We start from the raw sequence: 9,784 nt of genomic DNA on the forward strand, positions 1-9,784 counted from the left end.
CCCAAAGTGCTGGGATTACAGGCGTGAGCCACCGCGCCCGGCCGCAACTAAACTTTTTTATTGTGTCTTCAATCTTGTTACTTGTTATTCATCTGTTCAGGTTTTGAATTTCTTCCTGAATCAAACTTGGTAGGTTGTATGTATCTAGAAATTTGTCCATTTCTCCTAGATTTTGTAATATATTGGCATATAGTTGCTTACAGCTGCCAGTAATGATCCTTTCCATTTCTGTAGCATCAGTTGTAATGTCTCCTTACAAGCTGTTTCTTATAAGCTGTTTCTGCTTTATGGAGCATCCCAAGCCCAGTAACCTTGTGATTCTTGCAGACTCATAGAGGTACCACCTTGATGGTCTTGGACTCACTCCAAGAGAATTCTCTGGATTACCAGGCAGAGACTCTCGTTCTCTTCCCTTAATTTGTCACAGACATACAGAGTCTCTCTGTTTTCTGAGCCACCTAATGCTGCGTGTTGAGTGACATAAGCGCCCCTGTGGCCACCACCACTATGATTTCACTGGGTCAGACCTGAAGCCAGCACAGTGCTGTGTCTCACCCAAGGCCTGTGTAACCATTCCCTGGCTACTGCCCATGTTTGCTCAAAGCCTTCGGGTTCTACATTCAGCATGTGACAAAGCCAACCAGGCCTGTGTCCTTCCTTTCAGGGCAGCAAGGTGACTCAGGCTCCATGTGGGTACAGCAGGGCTTTCTGGGAGTCAGGGATTAGAGCCAAAAACTTAGAAGTCTACTTCATATTCTATTGTATTGTGGCTGAGCTGGCATTCAAACCACAAGACACAGTTCTTCCCACTCGGCAGTCCCCTTTGCAAAGGCAGATTAACCTTACCTCATAGCCACCACCACCCCTGGCCATGAGCTGTACTACCAGACTAACACTGATGTTCTCTTAAGGCCTAAAGACTCTTAAGTCAGTTTGTGGTGAATGTTACCTGAGCTGGGACTCTTCAGAACAGTGGTCTCCCGTCTGGCCAAGGGCAGGTCTAGAAATACTGTACAAGAACCAAGTCCTGGAACTGGGGACCCCAAGAGCCTGCTTGGGGCTCCACGCTCTTGTGATGGTGCTGGTACCTAAGGTGCAAGACAAAGTTCCCTTTACTTCTCCCTCTGCTTTTCTCAAGCAGAAGGAGCTTTCCCCCAGCACAGCTGGTAAGGTTCCAAGTCTAACATGAAGCCCACAAGTGTCAGAGGCTCACCATGACCCTCCATGTAGTACCTGGGTATTACCACTGGTTATTCAGGGCTTCAGGGCTCTTCAGTTACCATGCGACAATTGCTGCCAGGACTGAGTCCTTTCCTTCAAGGCAGCGGGTTCCCTTCTGGCCCAGGGTGTATCTAGAAATGTCACCTGGGAGCTAAAGCTTGAAACGGGGGCCTCACAGCTCTCACCAGTGCCCTGTTCGGCTTTGGCTGAGCTGGTATCCAAGATGCAAGACAAAGCCCTCCCCACTCTTCCTTCTCCTCTCCTCAAGTGGAGGGAAGGGGTTTCTTTTGAAGCTGTGAGCTATGCATCCTGGGTTTCAGTGAGGGGCAATGGCAGCACTCCCTTGGCTGCCCCAGCTGATGTCTCAGTATGTTTTGTGCCCCCCGTCCACTGTCTCTGGGCCTAGTTCAGCCCTAGTACTCACCTAAGATTTTCAGTCATTATGGCCTATACTGCCTTTCAAATGTACCCGGAGACCCAGAGTGCTATAGTCCTGTGTGGCGAGGTTTCCACGCAAGTTTGGACCACTGGGAATGGTGATTCCCTTCTGGCTAGGGCTGGTTTAAATGCTCCCTCTGTGGGAGGGCGTCAGCTGAGTTTGGCCTGGTTTTCCTTTCTGCTCTAACAGAACAGCTGAGTTCAATGCCTCGCAATTGCTGTGTTCCCCCTCCCCCAGCACCCAGAGATGCTCTCTGCACCATGCCACTGCTGCCCAGGGGTAGGGGAGGGCTGGTGTGTCAATGATTCAGGACTATTTTTGCTATCTCTTCAGTGCCTCTTTCAGCGATGTGAAGTTAAAATCAGGTACTGTGAGTGCTCACCTGATTTTTCGTCCTTAACAAGGTGTTTTTTTCTGTGTAGACTGTTAACTTTGTGTCCTTGTGGGAAGGGGGTACAATTGGTGAAGCTTTCTATTCCACCACCTTGCTCTACCTCTCCCTCATTTTTTAGTTTTGATAAAGGACAATTTATGTATGCTTTTTCAAGGATCTAATTTTAGGTCAAAAAATACTTTGTGGTGGAGGGAAGGAGCATATTCTGAAGTTGAGGTTGTTCTACAGTCTGCAATAGAAGATGTATGACAAGATCAGTTGGACAAAAGGTTTTCAAAAATTCTGCCCTTGTTTCTCCCCAGTGTGTCTTGGAACATTCATTTCTACTGCTTTCCTATAGGAATCTGAGACAACACTTTAGACCACAGGTTACAGTGCCATGCGTTTATATAATGAAGCACAGAAGTTTGTATTGTTGAGGCACTGTGACTCCAGAGGACATACTAATTAACACATGAAACTCCTTTAGAAGTAAGTCTTGGAATTCTTTATTATCTTATAAAGTATAGCTAATGGACTAAAAATAGAATAGTAAATATCACAATGAATCACACATAGATAAGCTAGGTAATTTTGCATGGAACTTTTGAGATTATATGTATGTACATATAAACTCCAAATCACTACCACATTTGGTAGATATTTCTTACTATTACACTATATTTGAGGTTAAAAATAAAGGTCCCTGCAGTGGAGTATGCAATGTTACATACAACTTGGAAAGATCAGGGGCTTACAAAATCTTCCAGTTCTGCCTCTTCCCTGTAGAAATATATCTTTTTTGAACACAGGATTCAGAGAGACAGTCTGGCTGGTCAAGAGAAAGAATAGGTCAGTGTGTTTTTTCTCTGACAGGCCTCCTGTCCTGTGCTCTATGTCTTTTGGTGCAGCTTCCCTATTTCACATCTGCAGTGAGACCCTGACTTATTCTCTATAAGGTATGCAGTTGGGCAAAAGCTCAGAGCTTGCAGGAAGGTGTTATTACCAGAGAGCCTTTGATCAAAAAACAAGGATCCCACATGAAGACCTGCATGAGAGAAGACTGAGGTGACCACAAATTTCAGAACATAAAGATTAACACATTCTTACCTCTGCTTTCAGCCCTGAGAGACACCAGGCAGCTGCGTCTCACATATTTGCCTGAGGTGGTACCCAGAATCTGGGGAAGGTGGGGAAAATCATAGGCCACTGCAGTAGAAGGATCATTTTTCTGAGTATTCTTCAGACTTTGCTGGCTGTTAGGACACACAGCTCTCCCTAGGCCCCTCGGATCCCCCCATTCACTGTGAATAGTGCTGTAAATGTTTCGTGTACAAAAACGGATAAAGGGGTGAACAGCCACGAGGATGAAAATCCAAGCATTTCACAAGCCCCACCTGCCCCTGAAAACTCATGTAAAGACCTTCTAACCAAGGAGGTGGCTTTGTTTATGCACAACTGCACATGTTTACTTTGTTCAAATATAAAATTAGACTTTTATCATGAAAGCACACATTCTAAAAAATATCAGCAAAAATTATAAGGACCACATCGCCATAATCCAACGGAGAGCCTCTGACATGTGGAGTTGCTCATTGGCTTTGACTCAATGGGTTTTAACCCTACTAAGCATCTCTATACCCTTGTCAGTAAATTGGAACTCATCAATGATGGGAGTTGGAGTGCTGGTAGGGGTTGCCAAAGAGCAGATTGTTGATGATTCTTCTAGTGTGACCTTCATGAAGAGCAACTGCACCACTGAAGAGAAGGTCTGAGGGTTTCTAAATATGATAAACATATATGCTGGGACAAAGCATTTCATCGGTAGGTAGTTCAGAAGGCTCATCACCAGAAATTTTACATAGGAAATGTACCTGGAGTACCAGCAAGTTCCCAGTAGTGATCCTACATGCTATAAATTCCTGTGGTATCCAAGAGCTCACACTTAAATCAGCAAGAATAAAAGTCCTAAAATTTTTGTCTAAGGCCAATGATATGTCATTGTTTCTTTCTATTCCTGCGTGAAAAGTCATTGTGAGATGAGTAAAAGAGAGCCCAAGCCAGAGTTGCAGCCAGGATTGGCACTATCATTATGGCCAGGGCATGTTCCAGGGCCACATACAACAGCCTTTCATACTCCTAGTAAAGTCTGAGGTAGGTTCTTCTATTTCCAATTGAATAAAGCAAACAAATTTCAAGTAGGAGAGGCCATTATTGGGCAGGAGGAAACACACTGTACATACATCATTTTTGTATTTTGTTTTACCAAATAACAAAGATTTTCCTTCCTTCCTTCCTTCCTTCCTTCCATTATCTTGTTCTTCCTTAATTCTTTCCTTTTTTCTTAATTCTCTTTCTCTCTTTTCAGTTAATTTCTAAATGTTATTTTTTAAATCGAAGGCTTAAATTGCTTCAGAATATAAGTTTATGAATTGTCACTTGGATTATACATTTATTGCTGTGTATTAGGTCTAAGGGTAGGAACTAAGCTATTTTGAGAAAAAAGGAAAAATCTATCTTACTTCATGAACTGAAACAAGATAATGTGGCAATCAATTAAGTATTTCACTGGAAATATGAAATAACAGTAAAATTGTTTGGCTCAAGAAATGGAGACAAATGAAGTGGAAGATGTCCAACTTTTAGATTCTCTAAATTTTCAGTGTATTGTTCTTTAAAATTTACATACACATATAACATACATAAATTTACTTAGCTTATTCAAGAATGTAGGAGAAATTAAATCTTAATAAATATAGACAGATCAAGGCCCCTGGTTTGCAGATGGCTGTCTTCTCGTGGTATCCTCACAAGGCAGAGAGAGAGAAAGCAAGCTTCCTCATGTATTTTTATAAGTGCACTAATTCCGTTCACAAGGGCTCCACCCTCATGGCCTAATTACTATTCAAAGACCTTGCCTCTTAATACCATCATATTGGGAGTTAGGATTTCAACATACAGATTTTAGAGGGACACAAACATTCAGTACATAACAATGCTCACTGGCTCATTTATTCTCTAAATAGTAATTGAATATCTACTTTTTGGAAAACACCATGTTATTGTTGGTGATCCTAGGATTTCTGTTATAGGAGCAGTACAAGTTGGTGGTATCTAATGGTAGTCAGGCGGGATGATTTAAAAGGAGTGAGAAGGTGGGAATCAAGGCAAGAGCAGTTAAGTGTAAGCGTCTTGAGATAAGTCTGCTTGGGTACTTGAAAAACAGTATTTCTTCAGTGGTACTGATGTTTAGGTTTCTCCCTGTGGTTAGTGAGGTAAGGCTCTGGGAGTGACGAACTGGCACCAGGGCCTCAAATGATGTGTCTCAGGGTCGAGAGATTAAAGCTTAGAACGCAGAATGGCTCTTAGCAATTATTCTTGAATCCTGGATAAACTAAAGCAAACTTTTCCAGAGAGAAGTAAGATAGGCGTTCCCTGTACTTGACTCAGTGTATTTGATCATAGTTTGGTAAATAATTGTTCTCCATACTAAACTGCAAACATATGCTACCTTCCATTAAAAAAGAAAGGTGAAATAGAAGGTACAACCAAGAACCCATAGGATGGAGCCACTACCCAAGAAAATTATTCTTAGGCTTTGAAATCTAATCAAGGAACAGACAACCTTTGTTCATTGGGATTTCAGAACTGCTATTTTCTAGATACTCTTTTGTACCTCCAGTTATGCCTGTTTTTACACAAGCATGTCGATAGCTGTTATCCTATGCATATCTCATCATTGTACACTGGGTGTGTTGACAGACAACTTGTTTCTTTTGTTACAGAAATCTACATATAAAGGTGTATCTTGCCCAACCGCTATACTTAACAACTACCCCAGAGCCTCTTCATCTACAGATGGACCTGATTTAGATGGTGCAATTTGAATTTGGAGCTGATGCTGTAATGAGAACAGAGTTTTGGGGATCTTTGGAAGGGATGTATGTATTTCGCATAAGGTAGAGATAGGAAACAATGGGCTCTAGAGGGCAGACTGCAACAGAAAAAAAATCTTACGGGTCCCCAGAGAGTCCCACCTTCTGGTGATCATGACTTGTGTACTCCTAACTTTAATGTAGGTAGGGCATATGATTTTATTCTAAACAATAGATTATGACAAAGGTGATGGGATATCACTCGAGCAATTACATTAGATATCAGAGTAGAGATGACACTCGTCTAATAACGGATACTATGTAAGACACTATTTTGCTGTCAGATAGGCTCTTGCTATCCTGCTTGTCTTGAAGAAGAAAACTGCCATGTTTTGAATGGCCTGTAAAGAGGGAAATGTGGCATGAAATTGCAGGCTCTGGTTAGGACTCAGGTTGGTCTCTAAGCAAGAGCTTAAAAAACACTCTTAGTCCTATAGACAAAAGGAAATGAATTATGCAAAAAAAAAAAAAAACAAGTGAGTTTGACAGTGGATATTTTCTTGTCCACTTTCAGTTTCCAGTCTAACATGTAAGGAGCTTAGACATGTGCCACTTCCATCCTACCAATGAGAAAAAAGTTGAAGAAACTGAAAATCAATCACCTTTCTTAGACCAATCAGTTAACTGAGGTCACAGAGCAAATGGCTGTCCCCACAAAATGAAGACAGACTAGAAGATACAGAGAATCCACAGCTCACTGGAGCAGAACCCCAGGAGTAGAAACCACTGCTAGAGCTGGTACCAGGATAGGAAAATGTAAGCTATGTTTGACAAGTTACTGAATCTTCAGTATAGACTAGCTTCACAGTTAAAAACTCTACTGGGGCCCAGTATATTAGGGGGCCTTCATACTCTCTTGAATTTTTCCTCCAGTGGTCCTAATAGGTTCTCACAGTGACGATTGGACATCAGATAAAAATGCCCTTGTCCTTTCAGCAGGGGAGGAAAAATGCCATTTTGAAACGTGCCCAGAGCAAACTGTTCCTTATAACAAGGCCTGCTTAAAGATAAACCTATTTACCAGAGTCTAACTGACAAGGGTTTCACTAGGGCCTAAACAACTTCAAAAGAGGAAAAGTCTCCATTCCAGCCCCTTCTATATCCTTGCAAGTGGAGGACGAGAAATACTCATTTACAGGTCCTCTTGACTTCTTGTTTCCCCTAAGGGGTGAAAAACCTGAAGTACTTGTGAAGTCATAGCTTACTGAACTGGCAGAGTCTCATCAAAAGATTGAGACTTAACTATAGGATCATAGAACGCTTCCCCTTACCCCATACATTACCACTACATCAACAGGGCTCCTATATAAGAACCAAGGATTATAACTAAAAGAACTGCACATCACTAAGACTTATTTAAGAAGAACAGGGGAGACAAAAACAAGGGCATCCAAGGAAATGATGGAATCTAACACCTACAACTATAGCAAGCAGTAAACACAGACTCATTCCTGGCCAGAAAAATATGAAAACTCACACCAAAGGCCTACTGACCTTTGCTCCTTTCACCCAGTATATTATGTTTGGTTTTTGACAAAAAAATTACAAGTCATACTAAAAGACAAAATACACAGTTTGAAGAGATAGATCAATCATCAGAACCAGACTTAGATATGGCAGACATTTTGGAATTATCAGACCCGGAATTTAAAATAATTATGATTAATACGCAAAGGACTATAATGGAAAAAGTGCACAACATGCAAGAATGGTGGGTAAACAGAAAAATGAGACAGAGGAGAGTTGAGTTAAAGACATAAACTGTTAAAAGAAAAAAACCTAGAATTTTATATTCAGTAAAAATATTCTTCAAAATGAAGGGGGAAAAAAAACTCTCTCAAATAGAAATCAAAACCTGAGGGACATTGTCACCAGTAGACATGCCTTGCAAGAAATGTCAAAAGAAGTTTGTCAGAGAGAAGGAAAATTATATACATCAGAAACTCAGATCTACTTGCAGGCAGGAAGAGTGTTACAAAATAAATGACGGTAAAAGAAAGCATTTTCTTAATTCTTGGTTGATCAAAGTGACAACAGTTTGTTCAAAATAATAATAGCAATAATGTATTCAATGATTATACCTTATGAACAAGTAAAATAAATGACAGCAGTGTTATAAGAGACAGGAAGTAGGTATTGGTAATATTCTTCTATAAGGTACTTGTGCTACTTGTGAAGTGGTGGAGTGTGTTTTGAATGTGGACTTGGATTAGTTGTGATCATATTTCAAACTCTAGGGCAACCACTGAGAGAACTAAAAACACAGAAGTATAACTGATGTGCTAAAGAGTAGAGAAAATGGAATTGTACAAAATACTCAAAACCAGAGAATGCAGCAAAAGAGTGGAAGATGAAAAATAACATAAAATAAAATAAAAATAAAAATAATAGAGCAGTGGTTCTCCCAGCACAGTGTTTGAGCTCTGAGAACGGAGAGATTGCCTCCCCAAGTGGGTCCCTGACCCCCATGTAGCCTAACTGGGAGACACCTCCCAGTAGGGGCCGACTGACACTTCATACAGCCGGGTGCTCCTCTGACACAAAGCTTCCAGAGGAAGGACCAGGCAACAATATTTGCTGTTCTGCAATATTTGCTGTTCTGAAGCCTCCACTGGTGATACCCAGGCAAACAGGGTCTGGAGTAGACCTCCAGCAAACTCCAACAGACCTGCAGCTGAGGGACCTGACTGTTAGAAGGAAAACTAACAAACAGAAAGGAATAGCATCAACATCAACAAAAAGGACATCCCCACCAAAATCCCACCTGTAGGTCACCATCATCAAAGACCAAAGGTAGATAAAACCACAAAGGTGGGAAGAAACCAGAGAAGAAAAGCTGAAAATTCCAAAAACCAGAGCACCTCTTCTCCTGCAAAGGATCATAGCTCCTCGCCAGCAACAGAACAAAGCTGGACAGAGAATTACTTTGATGAGTTGACAGAAGTAGGCTTCAGAAGGTCGGTAATAAGAAACTTCTCTGAGCCAAAGGAGGATGTTCTAACCCATCACAAGGAAGCTAAAAACCTTGAAAAAAGATTAGACAAACGCCTAACTAGAATAAACAGTGTAAAGAAGACCTTAAATGACCTGATGGAGCTGAAAACCATGGCACGAGAACTACATGACACGTGCATAAGCTTCAGTAGCCGATTCGATCAAGTGAAAGAAAGGGTATCAGTGATTGAAGATCAAATTGATGAAATGAAGCGAGAAGAGAAGCTTAGACAAAAAAAGAGTAAAAAGAAAGGAATAAAGCCTCCAAGAAATATGGGACAATATGAAAAGACCAAGTCTACATTTGATTGTTGTACCTGAAACTGACAGGGAGAATGGAACCAAGCTGGAAAGCACTCTGCAGGATATTCTCCAGCAGAACTTCCCCAACCTAGCAAGGCAGGCCAACATTCAAATTCAGGAAAAACAGAGAACGTCACAAAGATACTCCTCAAGAAGAGCAACCACAAGACACATAATTGTCAGATTCACCAAGGTTGAAATGAAGGAAAAATGTTATGGGTGGCCAGACAGAAAGGTCGGGTTACCCACAAAGGGAAGCACATCAGACTAACAGCTGATCTCTCAGCAGAAACCCTACAAGCCAGGAGAGAGTGGGGGCCGATATTCAACATTCTTAAAGAAAAGAAGTTTCAACCCAGAATTTCATATCCAGCCAAACTAAGCTCCATAAGTGAAGGAGAAATAAAATCCTTTACAGACAAGCAAATGCTGAGAGATTTTGTCACCACCAGGCCTGCCTTACAAGAGCTCCTGAAGGAAGCACTAAACATGGAAAGGAATAACCGGTACCACCCACTG

Source organism: Hylobates moloch, unplaced genomic scaffold (genome assembly GCF_009828535.3).
Source record: "Hylobates moloch isolate HMO894 unplaced genomic scaffold, HMol_V3 SCAFFOLD_7, whole genome shotgun sequence".
Lineage (NCBI taxonomy): Eukaryota > Metazoa > Chordata > Mammalia > Primates > Hylobatidae > Hylobates > Hylobates moloch.